Source organism: Cherax quadricarinatus, chromosome 37 (genome assembly GCF_038502225.1).
Source record: "Cherax quadricarinatus isolate ZL_2023a chromosome 37, ASM3850222v1, whole genome shotgun sequence".
NCBI lineage: Eukaryota > Metazoa > Arthropoda > Malacostraca > Decapoda > Parastacidae > Cherax > Cherax quadricarinatus.
The window spans coordinates 17,538,830-17,554,171 of record NC_091328.1 but is presented as its reverse complement, the minus strand read 5'-3'; positions in this window follow the sequence as shown (position 1 = coordinate 17,554,171).

The window sequence follows — 15,342 nt, the reverse complement described above, 5'->3', positions numbered from 1 at the left end:
ACGAGGGTCATTACAAGGAATAAGGTAAAATTTACACGTATGTTAGCTAAAAAATAGAAAATCATTCCCCTCCCTTTCTGTAGCTACATTCATCAGACACCTTTTGGCACTCTTCTTGAACTGGTTCACGCTATGACTGGCTTTGACATGTGCGGGTAGTCTGTTCCATTCCTTTATTGCTGTACAATAAAAGGTGTTTGAAGCCTGGCCACTGACTGTGGGTACTACAAAGTTGTGCTCTCTCCCCCTAGTACTATGATTGCTTTGGTTCCCAACCTTGACAAAATTGACAGCAAGATATTCTGGACATTGTTTGTGAGCAATTTTATAAACATGATTTAGCTTCAGTTGTTTTACTCTGTCTTCAACATTCAGCATATCCAACTGCTGTAATTCATCCTGGCCTACATGTTCTCTTGGTCCCAGCCCCAGGATGAATCTTACGATTTTGTTCTGGGTGATTTGCAGTCTATCTTTCAGTTTTTTTGTCAAGGCAGAGTACCAAGAAGAGCAAGCGTAATCCATATGGCATTGTATAAGGGCTAGACATAGGGTCCTGCGAGCCTCAGTAGGTAGACACTGTGCTTGTCTATACAGGAACTTCAGTTTGGCATTCGCTTTCTTTACTACACTGTTCCCTATCAATTCTCCTGACATGCATGGGTCAAAGGGGATTCCCAAATATTTTACTGATGAAACCAAAGTGATGGGCTCCCCATTACATTGAACATTAAAATTATTTACCCTTCTCAGTTTATGTTTCGTGCCAAAGAGAATGGCTTCAGTTTTCCCTAGGTGTAATGATAGTTTGTTGTCTACTAACCATTTGCTGCAGGACTCCAGTTCCAGTGTTAAAACATTAGCAATATCTTGTGGGTCTTTACCTGACACTAACAGAGCACTGTCATCTGCATACAGTAGGAGTTTGCACTTGACACTGATAGGCATATCATTGACATAACATAAGAATAATAAGGGACCCAGAATACTACCTTGGGGAACTCCACATGTTATCGGCAGGGGTTCTGATTCTGTTTTGTTGATTTTGACTATTTGTCTCCTGTTGCTAAGGTAGGACTTTAACCAGTCTACAGAACCTATACCAATAGCTTGAAGTTTATTACATAATATATTGTGGTTGACAGTATCGAAGGCCTTTTGCAGGTCTAAGGTTACCATGCCTATGAGGTTCCCCTTTGACATTTCAGTTCTCAGGTAATCCATCAGATTAATAAGGGAGGTGTCGGTTGAGTAGGATCTTCTAAAGCCCGATTGATAGCTATGGAGAATGTTGTTGTCATTAAGGTACTTAACTACTTGAGAATACACCGCCCTCTCTAGAATTTTAGATATTATACTGAGTATACTAACAGGCCTATAGTTGCTTACATCAGACCTACTATTTTTCTTGAAGATAGGAGTGACTCTGGCCTCCTTGAACCCCTCCGGTACTGTATTAGTGGTGATTGATAGATTTATTATGTGAGCAATAGGGATTGACAGTTCAGAAGCACCATCTTTTAGGAACTTAGACGGGATGTTATCAGGGCCTGTGCTCTTAGTTGGGTTTAACCTGCTTAGTTCTTTTTGAATAAAGTCATGAGATACACTTACTAGTTGACAACTGTTTGGGGTTACCCCTTTATTGGTATAGTATGTTTGAAACTTATCAGAGTCTGTGTTAAAGGTATTTGATGCAGCTGGTAGTTTACTTGCTAGTGTTGATGCAACAGATGTGTAGTAGGAATTAAAGCAATTTGCCACCTTAGATGTTTCGTGGCATACCTCATTATCGATAGTGAGTACTATGTTAGACCTATCTACTGGCTTATGGCTATACCCCAACTGTTTTAGTTGTTGCCAGAGCTTTCTGGGGTTATGCTTATACTCTTCAATTTTTGAGCAGTAGTGCTTTGCCTTTGCTCCTTTTATAAGTCTCTGTACTCTGTTCCTCACCCTTTGGAATTCATTTAGTGCTGCAATATCCTGTCTGTTTGCTTTAAATCTTTTTAGCAGCTGGTCTCTGAATTTCATATCTAATATCTCAGTATTCATCCAGGGTTCAGTTCTTCGTTTAATCCTAACCTCTTTAACTGGTGCAATATTATCAAGGATGGTAGTGAACATTGTTTTGAATTTTTCCCAGGCATCGTTTACGTCCGTGCAACTTGTTATCTCTGTCCAGTCACAATTGTGTAGCCTATTTACCAGTGTTTCTTTACTGTAGTTTCTAGTTGACCTCATTTTTATTGTCCTGTGTAGGCCTATCCTATCCCTAGTTATTTTCCTGGTGCAGTAAATGATGAAATGATCACTAAGACCTGTGGTAATGACGCCTGACTGACTAATGTTCTCAGAGCGGTTACAAAGTATGTGGTCAATTAGGGTGGCTGAGAACTGTGTGATCCGGGTTGGAGTATTAATTAGTTGAGTGTAACTATTTAATCCTAGAATTTACTTATACCTTTTGCATAGCCCGTTATTTTGCTGCTGAAAACAGATATTAAAGTCGCCCAGTATTATTGTCTCGCAATTGTTTTCAACTCCGGACAAGACTCTGGAAAAGTCTTCTAAGAACTGGTCCTGGGTAGGAGGGCGGTAACTAGTTCCTACTAAGATGGGTTTGGTCTTAGGAAGCAGCACTTCAAACCATAGAATCTCCAGTTTATTGTTATTTAAATCAGGTCTTGGGTTGTAAGCTAAGTCATTTCTAATGTAACCACATACTCCACCACCCTTTCTGTTCCTATCTAAGCGTTTTATATTGTAACCATCTATTTTGACCTCGTCGTCAGTCACCGTATCATCCAACCAAGATTCAGAGATGGTTATAACTGCCGCCCTAATTTTGTTAGCTAGAATCCTAATCTCTGCCAATTTAGGAAGAAGTGATCTTGCATTGACATGAATAAAGTGAAGGCCTGTTTTCATAAAACAATCATAATCATCAATATATGGCAATGGGCCATTTGTATTAAAATTAGGTAAATCAATGTCATCACTGCTAAAGGGTAACTGTGCCAAAGTGCATTTGTTACAAAATGAATTCTGGCACCGTTGCTATAATTGTACATACATCCATCATGCACCCACCCCTTACACATTTTACATAAGGTGCCTTTTCTGTTTTTCATGCGTACTTTAGTACAGTGTATGCACCTGTTTGGTAGTGTTTGAGATAATAATGGCTGTATTGTCTCACATTGACCTATGTATGCATTACATATGGAGTTAAGGTTATCATTCCTAGCTACTAGACCGTCATTATCGCCGTCATTTATCTGTCTGTTTTGCCTCTGCACAATAGTTTGAGGTCCTGGATTAATTTGGATATCACCACTTAAGAGCGCTACAATAAGAGCTGTGTGCCATTGTTTTTGTTTGGGTATGCGGTGTTGCCATACCTTGCGGCGATAGTGATATTTACTTTTCTGGTAGGATGGCAACTGTTGGGCTTTTACTGTCCAGGGCGCTGTTACTCCATTCACCTTTTCCAGCCCCCATGACTGATTACTTTCTTCATGGAATTGAAGAAGAAATATAAATATAATTATGGCAGCCTGTACCCCCCTAATGCCTGCCATTTTCACTCTTCGCTCTTTTACTCATATACAATAATATTTATTTCTCTTTTCCTTTCCCTAGTACACTTAGTATCTGCTTTAGCAATCACCACTGAATTACTAGTAAAATTTCCTCTTCAAAACCCTCTTCACTGCTCACTTTTCCCTGGTTTTATCCTTCCAAATCCCCCTCAGTTCCATTTATCGGGGGTTGTGTGGTGTTGTTGTCTCCTGACCTGTTTTGCTGACTCAGCCATTTTTAAAACACTGAGGGGAGTAACGCCACCTAAAACCTGACTTTCCTTGAGTTTATAGATATATTTGGCATTTTCTGCTATGATTCTCTCACTGTACACTGGTCAGCTGAATATAGGTCAGCTACTAAAACATTAACCTTGACTGTTTAACTATTCACTTCTTTCTCACGACTGGCACTGAGGGATATCCGACCTATAACCTTGGAGTTTTGTACTGTTGATTTGACGATGTCTCCTGTGTTTCCCTCTCGTTAGCACTGGTACAGGTGATATGATGGTGGTACAGATATGATGCTACTGTCAACAGATGAACGTCAGTAAAGATGAGAATTTCACTTCGCTAGTTGTACGTCTGGCAGTAGCGGCTGTTTGGATGCCGGTCAGCCATGTTTAAATGCTCAATTCTTTCCCTCGTTTGGCACTGAAGAAAAAAGTCCTACAGGCCTGTCATTTCCTTGGAGATTTAGTTGATCAGGTTTTCTGCCATGTTGTCTTCCCGTTAAACACTGGTGCAGTTGATATGGAGGTCAGTTATTTCATTGTAGTGGAAAACGTCTCATGTCTGGTTCACGTCTGGCAGCAGGTCTGGTACTTGAATGCCGGTCCCTCTTTTGTCATATTTAGTCCATTTCGTTGTCGTCACCGTCAGTTTTTATGTCACTATAGGTTCCTTGCATGTTGCAGCAGTACTTGCCAACTTGGCCATCACTGGAGTTCGGATAGGCCCAGGGGACGGCAAGATGTAGGAGCAGCCTTGTTGCTGCTTGCTGCGGCTGCGGCCGCAGTGCTGGAGATGTGTTGTATAAAGATGGATGCACCATGTGTTGTATAAAGATGGATGCACCATGTGTTGTATAAAGATGGATGCACCATGTGTTGTATAAAGACGGATGCATCATGTGTTGTATAAAGATGGATGCGCCATGTGTTGTATAAAGATGGATGCATCATGTGTTGTATAAAGATGGATGCACCATGTGTTGTATAAAGATGGATGCACCATGTGTTGTATAAAGACGGATGCATCATGTGTTGTATAAAGATGGATGCACCATGTGTTGTATAAAGATGGATGCATCATGTCTTGTATAAAGATGGATGCACCATGTGTTGTATAAAGATGGATGCATCATGTGTTGTATAAAGACGGATGCATCATGTGATGTATAAAGATGGATGCACCATGTGTTGTATAACGATGGATGCACCATGTGTTGTATAAAGATGGATGCATCATGTGTTGTATAAAGACGGATGCATCATGTGATGTATAAAGATGGATGCACCATGTGTTGTATAACGATGGATGCACCATGTGTTGTATAAAGATGGATGCATCATGTGTTGTATAAAGACGGATGCATCATGTGTGTATAAAGATGGATGCATCTTGTGTTGTATAAAGACGGATGCATCATGTGATGTATAAAGATGGATGCACCATGTGATGTATAAAGATGAATGCATCTTGTGTTGTATAAAGACGGATGCATCATGTGATGTATAAAGATGGATGCACCATGTGTGTATAAAGATGGATGCATCTTGTGTTGTATAAAGATGGATATTTATACAGGTGGATGTGTCATGTATACAGGTGGGTGTCGTGTATTAAGTTTATTGAGGCACAGGTACACATAAGTACAATTATCATACATAGTGTAAATTACGTCGAACAACCCAGAAAAGTCATTGACTTATTTGTATACAGATGGATGAATCATGTATATACAGGTGTATGTTAATGATGTGGTTTATACTGATGTATGCCTGGTGGTGTGATAGTTGTTGAGAGTGGGGGTGGGTGCTGGGTTGTGGTAAAATACTCAGCAGACTTGCAGGGCAGTACACGGGATACATGCCTCAATTTGTTTACAACTCTTGAAGCACTTAAAGCTGCCCACCTGGTCTCGTAAGAACAGCTTTCAACAGCAGGACCAGGTTGCCCTCACGGCTTTCAACAGCAGGACCAGGTTGCCCTCACAGCTTTCAACAGCAGGACCAGGTTGCCCTCACGGCTTTCAACAGCAGGACCAGGTTGCCCTCACGGCTTTCAACAGCAGGACCAGGTTGCCCTCACGGCTTTCAACAGCAGGACCAGGTTGCCCTCACGGCTTTCAACAGCAGGACCAGGTTGCCCTCACGGCTTTCAACAGCAGGACCAGGTTGCCCAACAGCTTTCAACAGCAGGACTAGGTTGCCCAACAGCTTTCAACAGCAGGACCAGACTGCTTTCACAGCTTTCAACAACAAGGCCAGGCTTTCCTCACATCTTTCAACACCTGGATTAGGCTTCCCTCACAGCTTTCAATAGCAAAACGAAGCTGCCATCACAACTTCAATTATATTTTCAGCTTGATTTCTCAAGGTGGGAAGTACCTCACGGCTGGCTAAAGCTGCATCACACCTCAGAAGCTGAGATGAAGAGGGTGCTTGTGGGTGCCGTGATGCCGGTGAAGGGCTCCTGATGCAAGGAATTTCATCTACTCTCCATATACTTTGATCAGACCAGATTGCCTCCCATTCCTCAGGCGTTGTATGGCCCACAGACGGGATCATCGCTTCCCAACAATTAATATATTATCGTGTATTTTGTGATTACATTATTTAAATATAGATTCTCTAATTAGCAGTAGCCATTGGATTGGATCGTTTTTGAGTGTAATATCGTATATTAATTTACTGATATAAAGTGTAGATACACTGAAGATTGATCTAGTGGATGCAAAGTGTGGATATTGTCAATATTTCGGGCATCTATAATAATGAAGTTATTCGCTGTTTATTGTAAAGTTTGTCTTGGGCTATCTTTAATAGCTTGAATATTTCGACTAAGACCGTACAAGTATTTCGTAGCGTAGCGGTAGCAAAGTGATAGCGCTGTCATCTCACTGTCGTACGTACCCGAGACGTATGGGCAGGTGTTACCTGTTGTCCCTCTTACATAGTAGTAAATAGATGCCTCGGAGGTTCTTGAGTGTTGTGGGTCGCAGATTTGAGAAGGATCCGGAAAATCTCCAGTGGAAACAAGCCATTCTGTTTCTTTTTAATAAGAGGTGGTTATTATTATTACTTATTGTTTTATTATTATTATTATTATTATTATTATTATTATTATTATTATTATTATTATTATTATTATTATTAACCTTTCAAGGTATTGTTAGGTCTCCCGGAATGGCTACCTTTAAGTGGTTGCCTGAATTGTTGTTTTTCTTCCTCCATGGTTTTACTTTCTAACTCGAGAACGCCTCATCCGATCGGCTTCATACATTTAACCTTCTGATGTACTGTAATGAGGGGAAGGTTTATGTAACTGTTGTGATGTGCGGGTAACTTCTGGTCAGTGATGTACAGATACCCCAGAGTACCCCTGCGATAACTCGAGAAAGCCGCTTGTGATCGGCTTCAAACTTTCAGTACTAGCGCATTTTCCTTGGAATGGTTTTTAAAATGGTATAGCATTTTCCCGCACAATATCTTAACTATGCCTCTTCTGAGCTGCATATATGAAAGAAAAGATATCCATATACGATTAGTTTGTGTAAGAGCAAGTTTGTCAATGTAATTATAGATCCAGTATAAATCTTATGATTACAAGCATTGATCCTGATACCAACCTCTTATTGAATGACTTAAATGAATCAAACAGTAACTGCAATTACTACACAGCAGAACAAACAAAGGCACTTCTCAGAGCCAACAACAACATAACTGTCTTTAACTACAATATCAGATCTTTAAGCAAACATTACGATGACCTCATAGCATTACTAAATTCCCTGCATGCCAGTATGTCCATCATTACTCTCACCGAAACCTGGCTGAAGCCTGATACTACAGACATCTATGCCATTCCTGGTTACACAGCCATACACAACTGTAGGTCAGATCAACAAGGGGGTGGCACAACTATATACTACTCAGACCAACTAGAATGTATCACTAGTACTTGCACAAGGGATGAACATGGAGAATATATAATAGCTAAATGCAAATCCAAATACTTACAAAAACCTCTCACAGTGATAAATATCTACATAGTACCACAGTCAAACAGCCGTTTTAGTGAAAACCTAGGAAGTATGATAACTGTTGCACACATGAACAAAGATCACTTACTACTCTCAGGTGACTTCAATATAAATCTCCTGCAAGACCAGGACCCACACGTTACTGAATTCACAAACATGAGTAACTGCTTGTTGCTACCAACAGTAACAAAACCTACAAGAATTACAGAGACTAGTGTTTCCCTATTAGACCACATCTGGACCAACTCCATATCCCCTTTAAAATCAGGCATAATCACAGATAATACCACAGACCACTACCCTACTTTTCTTATAACCAATCTAGGTAAATTACCCCAAGACACTACTAAAGTAGCCTTCAGACTTCATAATGAGGCAGCCATTAATAACTTCACAACAACAATGACAAACATCGACTGGCTAACTGAGCTAGAAACCCATACAGATACTGACGAATGTATTAATAATTTTCTAAAAAAGACGTTTCCTCAATAAAGATACCCAGGAGTTGCACACGTGTCTAATTTATCAACGTCTCGGTTCTCTGAACCATTCATCTACAGTCAGCCCTCCTGGCCCTATGTCACTCACTCATTTACTCCTATCTCACCTATGGAATTTGTGCATGGGGCTCAACCATCTCAGACCATTAATTACCCAACAAAAGGCTACAGTCAGAATGATAACAAATTCCCACTACAGGCAGTATACTCCACCAATATTCAAAACTCTAAACTTACCGTACAAAACATCCATACTTATTATTGTACCTACTACATACATAGAACACTTAACTCGGATATAAACCCTCCTCTCAAACTTCTTAGCAACCTCAACAGAACACATGACCACAACACAATGTTCCTCGTGTCCATCTCACACTATGTAAAAACGCAATGCACATAAAAGGCCCAAAAATCTGGAATTCATTACCTGTGAATATAAAAGAAACACTGTTTATCAATTCAAGACTCTTAAAAAACCACTCACCCACAACTAAACAAATACTGATTAACTGTATCTCACAAATGTATAACCTGTGACCCTATCAAACTGTTTTTTTTTTTTTTTGTAATTACATTACCTAATAGAATACTCCATACTCTTGATTGCTCAGTAACTCATCAAAGGTGCTACAAATTTGTACAACTATAAAGCCTCTTATTTGAAATACTCATTTGTACTTCATGTTGTAATTTGTTTACTGTAATTTTTATCACTGAATATATCATTGCTTAATTAATCTTAAGTTAATTTTAAGCCTGCCCACAATGTTCTACATACAAGGGGCTTTTGGCATGTACACTCAACCACTGTATTTCTTTTGTACAACTATGTATCATGTCCAAATAATAAATAAATAAATGTACTAACAGGTTAGGAACCAAGAGGACTGGTCTGTGACCGGGCCGCGGGAACGTGATCCCCGGAAGTAACTACAGTTAACCTGCAAGTAGATGCTACAGTGTTGACTTTAAAATAAACGCAATTCTCCTCCTTTATTGCAGCATTAATTATATGACGTTTGTATAACAACGTTAATAAATGTTCGTCCTGCCGTTATAAACACGAAGGTGATGGGAGGGGGGGTGTACACACTCGTAATTTAGAAGAGGATACATGTCCTAAAAACACTGGGAATCCCTACACTAGAAAATGTCAGACGCGAGGTATACATTAGTCCTTGCAAGAAAACAGTGTGGGATACACAAGACTGTCGGGAAAACAGTTAAGGATATATTAAATAATGCAGGGAAAAAGCGTAGGATACAGTAATGTAGGAAACAGCGTGGGACACACACAGTAATAATGAAGGGAAAGTAGGTGGGATCCCTTGTATATAACCTTGGGGGGGGGGTCTGGTTGGACGTAATAAGAGGGATACCTTCCAGATCGCCCAGCAGCCCACATTAGTTCCGAATAAAAATTTACCTCTTCTCGTGTGTATGAAGTTCTGTTGGAGTTTTATTTTGAATTTTTCTCAAATTACTAATGGATAGTTCAAAGTTATAATAAACTTCCCACTACCTTGATAAATGGTTCTCTGAACCATTCATCTACGATTCCCACTACCTTGCCATTTATGAGCTCTGTCATATATTTGAATATCAGTATGGGAAGAAATACACAATATTTGGACTCCTGACTCCGCCGTTTATAACTTGACCACATCTGTGCATGGGTTGTGGCACGTGACAGTAGTGGCACGTGACAGTAGTGGCTCGTGATAGTAGTGGCTCGTGACAGTAGTGGCACGTGACAGTAGTGGCTCGTGACAGTAGTGGCACGTGACAGTAGTGGCTCATGGACTTTACAATGTTGCTTATTTCTTTACCAGTTGTATATTGTACTTTGTGGGAATTAAGATTTTGCTTGAAATAACATGGACGCTTTTGAGGGCAGAGTATAGCGAATGGTTCAGTTTGGGCGGTGGATACCAATATATTTTGGGACCCCACTGTATATAGTCATGGTTGTATATTCCACAACGAGGGAATTACCGCTTGTACTGGTGCGTTGGTATCGTCATTGGCGCATACAATTTAGGAATGCTTCAAGAACGAAGACTATTCAGACTAGTAACACCCTGAGAGTTAATAACCTTGGATAACCGAAGCTTATTTCCACTAGATCCGTTTTAGGTCTTCCCCAGGATACGACCACAACACTAACTCTTTGGTTTCTATCTACTACGTATGAGTGGTAGCTGGTTTTATCAAGGAAAGTCGTACTCCCGGCTTTCTTAGGGATCGACTCAGATACTTAAGATTATAAACCTAAGAACGTGTTCGCACTGCACTACATGGTATCTGTACAACTTAGCGCATCAATCTTGGCTTCAAAGCTTTATTTAGCAAGTGTATACATCAGCGGTGTGCTGTTACACTTCATGATAGTTATACAGTGGGAACAAAAGCTAGATATGTTTCCGCTGTTATATTCCGTCACACAGAATGGGTTACATTCGTAGTGCTGAAGTGGCACCCTAAGCTGGTAAGACTTCAGTAGTGTCAGTTTTGAGCTTACAGACCTCAGTAGGATGAGGCTATAGTCAAGTATTCAATTAAAGGTTCATCAGTTACGACAGCTTCAGAACTGTCCTTCCAGCAGAGCTGCAGTTACTACTAACATTGGAAGATTACTAATTTTATTTTTTAAAGAGGTGGACGGGTAAGCCAGCTAACGGCCTCCTGTGGCGGGTCTTCATATGACTGCGTCTGGAAACGCTTTACCTATTTCCTGACGTAACTTACCTGTCAATTCGAAAATTACTATCTCTCAAGATGACCTGTTCCATACACATGAGAGGAAATTATTACATTCATTGGGAGCGTTAAACGCGAAGGGGTTATGCAGGGCCTGTGGGGGATGGGAGGGAGTCTGGTTCAGAGCATTACATCTGAGGAGGGGAAGGTCAAGTCCAATTCCTTGGATCAAGAGCCTTCCCTAGCGTTAAGGAACCTCGCTTGAGAGGGAAAATTTATTTTTTATGAACGTATCTGCAAAGAGCAGAACAGAAATTAAGAGGAAGGGAAACGGGGGAAGAGAAATTTGTATATCTAAATTCACACGTAGTGTGTGTGTACTCGCCTATTTGTGGTTGTACTGGTCGAGTCGTAGCTCCTGGTACCGCCTCTTCACTGGTCGTTACTAGGTCCACTCCCTGTTCCACGAGTTTTATCGTACCTCTTCTTAAAGCTGTGTATGGATCCTGCCTCCACTACATCACTCTCCAGATTGTTCCACTACCTGGCCATTCTATGACTTCAGAAATACTTTCTAACATCCCTGTGACTCATCCGAGTTTTCAACTTCCCGTTTTAACCCATTGTTGCTGTATCCCATCTCTGAAACATCCTGTTCCTATCCGCCTTGCCAATTCCTCTCAGTATTTTATGTCGTTATCGTGTCCTCCGTATCCTTCCTGTCCTCTATTGTCATCAGAGTGATTTTCCTTTACCTCTCCTCGTAGGACATAACCCTTAGCTGTGGGACTAATCTTGTTGCAAACCTTTGCACTTTCGCTAATTTCTTAACGTGCTTGACCAGGTGTGGATTCCATACTGGTGTTGCATACTCCAATATAGGCCTGACGTACACAGTGTACAGTGTCTTGAATGACTTCATACTCACTTGTGGAAATGCTGTTCTTAGGTTTGTCAGGCGTCCATTTGCTGCAGCATTTATTTGGTTGATGTGCGCCTCAGGAGATGTGCTCAGTATGATACTCACCCCAAGATCTTTTTCCTTGAGTGAAGTTTGCAGCCTTTGGCCCTGTAACATGTACTCCGTCTGCGGTCTTCTTTTACCTTCCCCAATCTTCATGACTTTGCAATTGGTGGGGTTACACTCCAGGATCCAGTTGGATCAGGCTTGCAGCCTATCCAGATCCCTTTGTAGTTCTACCGGATCCTCGTTCACTTGAATTCTCCGCATTAACTTCACATCGTCTTTAAATAGGAACACCTCTGAATGTGGCCCTTCCGTCATATCATTCACATATATCAGACTGACCCCTGGAGCCTAGGACTGACCCTTGTGGAACCCCACTCGTCACAGGTGCCCGCTCTGATACCTCGTCTCGTACCATCACTCGTTGTTTCTTTCCTGTCAGGTATTCCCCGATTCATTATAGTGCCTTTCCTGTTATTCCTGCCCTCTCTAGCTTTTACACTTATCTCTTGTGTGAAACAGTGTCGAAAGCCTTCTTACAGTCCAAGAAAATGCAGTCTATCCACCCTTATCTCTTCTGTCTTACTTTTGTTACGTTGTAAAACTCCAGTAGGTTTGTGACACAGTATTTCCCTTCCCTGATACTGTGCTGGTTATCGTGTATAAGCTCATTTTTTCCAGGTGCCCCGCCACTCTCCTGATAATCTCCATGACTCTACATACTATACATATCAGTTACATTGGTTTGTAGTTTAATGCTGCCTGTCTGTCCCTTGAAAACTGGTACTATATTTATTGTCTTCCACACCTAAGGTAGTTGCCCTGATATGATAGATGTGTTGAAAATTATTAGTGGCACACGCAGTGCCTCTGCTCCTTCTCTTAGGACTTCCCTCTCTTCTCCTCCTCAGTTGTGTATAGTGTGTCCAGCACATGTTAGTGTACTCTGCCCTCCCGGTTTGCTGGGAGCATTTGTCTCCACTGAAAATACCTCCCTAAATCTCGTATTGTGCTCCTTACATACTTCTTGATCATTTTTTTTTGTGATCTCCCCGCCTTCCTCAGCCTAATTACCTGGTCCTTGACTGTTGTTTTCCTCCTGATATGACTGTACAGCAGCTTCAGGTCAGATTTGGCTTTTGATATTATGTCATTTTCGTATTGCCGCTGGGCCTCTCTCTCCTTATCCATGCATATTTGTTTCTAGCTCTTCAACTCGTCTCCTTATTTTCGTGAGTCCTTTGTCTTTATTACCTTTTCCATGCTCAAGCTTTGGTGTCTACACCTTCGGTGAACCAAGGGCTTGTTCTGGTCTTCCCATTGTTTCTGTTGCCCTTGGATATGAACTTCTCTTCCTTACATTTTGTGGTTACATATTCCATTATTTCATTTACTGTCTTTCCCTCCGGTTCTCTTCCCACTGCACCTTGTGCAAGAATTGCTTGATGTCTGTGTAGTCTCCTCTTTTGTAGTTTGGCTTCTCCCATCCTTCTCCTGCTGTTTCACTTTCCACTGTTAGCTCTGCAATGTAGTCGAAGCTCAGGACCACATGATCACTAGCTCCGTGGGACCTTTCGTAAGTGATATCCCCAGTGTATGAACTACTCAGGGTGAATACAAGGTCCAGCCTTGCTGGTTCATCCTCTCACTCTCTGGTAGTGTCCCATGCATGTTGATGCATGAGATTTTCCAGTAGCACCTCCACTATCTTAGCCCTCCAAGTTTTTGTCCCCTATGTGGCTCCAGGTTTTCCCAGTCAATCCCCTTGTGGTTGAAATAATCCACAACGAGTAACTTTGCCCTACCCATATGGGCAGTTCTGGCCACCTCAGCTAGTGTGTCCACGATTGCTTTGTTGCTGTCATCATACTCTTGTCTTGGCCTCCTGCTATTTATTCTCTAGCAGGTTGTACATCACTGTAATCACCACCTTGGGGCCCCCAGTCTGAAGTGTTCCTGCTATGTAGTCCCTTACTTCTCTTATGTGTATGTACAAGAGTTAATGTTGATATTATTTAGCACACATGTAATGTTAATATTTTGAAAAAAAAAATCTGTTTTTTCACCGATATCGTAAAAATGGCTGATACCGATACTTTGGCACATCCATAATTTATATACAGTGGAACCTCGGTACTCGAACTTAATTCGTTCCAGAAGGCTGTTCGAGTGCCAGTCTGTTAGAATACCGAACGAATTTTTCCCATAAGGAATGTAAATTTGATTAATCCATTTCAGACCCCCAAAAATACACTTACAGCAACTGTGCGGATTATTTTTGTATGGTATTTATGATTGTATTCTCGTTTTCTTGGTCTCGTTTGATAGAAAGATATATTAGAGAAATAGAGATTATTTTGAATGGTTTACAGACTAAAGGTACCTTGAAATTGAGCTCAAATAGCAGAAATGTTTGATTTTTACTGATATTAAAGATTAAACAAATCTCATCACGCATCCAATACACGTCAACTGGTGGGTCTAATATTTTTTTCACAAATGCGCTGATAATATTTATACCATTTTTTCAATAATACAGTAGTCTGCACAACAGTAAATCTATTTTTGTGTGATAAAAATTAAAAATGGAAAGCAAGCATAATATAAGAGGGGCCTAAAGTGGGAGGAGCTATAGCAGAGAGACTCATCAGATACTTCAGTATCTGATGAGTCGTCTAACCGGATACTAGTGGTGGTGCGAATACAATGTTGTGTAATTACACTAATATTAGTAATGAAGGTTATCTATTACATTTATTCCAGCTTGGTATCAGAAACATGATAGATAAACTAGAAGCATAATAAAGACATTGAAATTATCAAAAGGCATGTTGTATGGACAGGCAGTGGTGGTGTTGACATCAGGGCAAACACACACTAACCAATTTTCTTTTTGGTTGGCTGTTATCACTAATCTTCTTAAGCGCCTTAGTGACTTGTTTATACAAATATAAAGAAAACACTCAAATATAGAAAGAAACACGAAATAGTTTACAGTGAAGGTCAGCAGAGTTTTGGACTGAGCGACAGCTACGGGAGAGAGAGATGTTCTGGCAGGTCGTGTTTGTTTGGTCGAGTGCCAAGCAAATGGTCAACTACCGAGCGATTGTTGAGTACCGAATTGTTCGAGTACGGAGCTGTTAGAGTACCGAGGTTCTACTATATATGTTATATATATATATAACATATATATATATACATATAATATATATATATATGAATATATATATATGCATATATATATATATATATATATATATATATATATATATATATATATATATTTAATATATATATATATACATATATATCATA